Raw genomic sequence first — 2,035 nt, 5'->3', positions numbered from 1 at the left:
ACAGACGAGACAAGTCCAGAGGTTGGTCAAAGCCGAAATATGAGTTGAAGTGTTTTTACTGTGGAACGGTCACAAGAAGCCAGACTGTTGGACCCTGCAAAATGACGAGAAGAATGGCTCTGTGAAGCCGGATCAGATTATTCCCAAGAAGAGGGAAGACAAGAGCACCACTGCGGTGGCTGCAAACCCCGATGCCGAAATATTCCTCCTTGGTGAGGATAATTATTTGAATGTTGCTTATGATGACTGCACCTGGATTGTTGACTCTGGTGCCTCCTTCCACGTTACTCCACACAAAGGTTTTTTCTCCTCTTATCGAGGTGGTGATTTTGGAGTCGTGAAGATGGGAAATCAGGTGACCAGCAAGATTGTTGGTGTCGGTGATGTAACTCTGACCACAGATGTCGGATGCCGACTTGTGTTGAAAGATGTAAGGCATGTTCCTGACATGCGTTTGAACCTAATCTCGGTAGGCAAACTTGATGATGCCGGGTTAGTGAACTACTTCGGTAGTGTGAGATGGAAGCTGGCCAAGGGAAACTTGGTCGTGGCCCAAGGTAAGAAGGAAGGCTCCTTGTACGTGATGCAAGGAAAAATTAATGGCGGAGAAGCCAATTTTGTTCGAGATGAACCTAGCTTGGATCTATGGCACAAGCGCCTCGGCCACATGAGTGAGAAAGGCTACAGATACTGAACAAGAAAGGATTATTGACCGGGTTGAAAGGTCAAGCGTTGGAGAGTTGCACGCACTGCCTAGCTGGAAAACAGCACCGGGTTTCTTTTGTGAGACCGGATCAACCAAGAAGACGAAGGAATGTTCTTGACCTCGTCCATACTGATGTTTGCTCCATGTCGGAAAGATCCCTTGGAGGAGCTCAGTACTTTGTTTCATTTATTGATGACCATTCCCGCAAAGTGTGGGTGTATTTGTTGAAGACTAAAGACCAGGTACTCCAATCCTTTAAAGAATTCCATGCGATGGTTGAAAGGGAGACTGGCAAGAAATTGAAGGTGGTCTGATCTGATAATTGTGGTGAGTATTGCGGCCCATTTGATGCATACTGGCTGAGCGGATGAACAGAACTATTGAAGAGAAGGTCCGAAGCATGTTATCTAATGTCGGATTGCCGAAATCATTCTGGGGAGAAGCTGTCAAAACTCCTGTTGACTTGATCAACCTCTCACCATCACGGCCACTTGAAGGAGAAATTCCAGAAGAAGTCTGGACAGGTCGGAAAGCGGCCTATAATCAATTGAAAGTGTTTGGATGCCGAGCTTTCGTGCATATCCCTAAAGATGAAAGGGCCAAACTTGATACTAAGACTAAAGAATGCATTTATCTTGGTTCGCCGAGATGTGAGTTCGGGTTCCGACTTTGGGATCCAATCAATAAGAAGATAGTGAGAAGCCGAGATGTGATCTTTCATGAGCATGACAACATTCATGACATCTCGAAGCCCAAAGTCCGGGTTACTGTCAGACGTGAAGAACCCGTCCCTCCTGTCCGAGCTGAAGCAGGGGGAGAAAATCAAGATAATGAAGAAATTGATGACCAGCAACAAGCTGAAGATGACCAAGACATTGAGGTTCGAGTTGATGATGAGATCCGGGATGAAAATGATGAACCGGGTTCTCAAGCTGAAGAACAGCCGAGATATCCAACTCGAGAAAGAAGACCCTCTACAAGGTACCCATCTGATGAATACACCGTTGTTGCTGAAGACGGTGAGCCTCAGAGTTATGATGAGGTTGTGACTAGCTCAGAGAAAGAAGAATGGGAAAAGGCAATGCGAGACGAGATGAAGTCTCTGCACGAGAATCAGACTTATGAGCTGACCGAGTTGCCTAAAGGAAGACGAGCTTTGAAGAATAAATGGGTCTACAAGATTAAGAATGAAGAGAACGGGCAAAAGCCGAGATATAAAGCCCGGAGTGTAGTGAAAGGCTGCAATCAGAAGAAATGAGTTGATTTTGAGGAGATTTTTTCTCCTGTGGTGAAAATGACCTCGGTCCGAACCGTGTTAGCCATGGCGGC

This window comes from Gastrolobium bilobum, unplaced genomic scaffold, assembly GCF_033153095.1.
Source record: "Gastrolobium bilobum isolate Gb01-03AN ecotype WA unplaced genomic scaffold, APGP_CSIRO_Gbil_v1 utg78010, whole genome shotgun sequence".
NCBI classification, from domain to species: domain Eukaryota; kingdom Viridiplantae; phylum Streptophyta; class Magnoliopsida; order Fabales; family Fabaceae; genus Gastrolobium; species Gastrolobium bilobum.
This window is presented reverse-complemented; position numbering follows the sequence as displayed.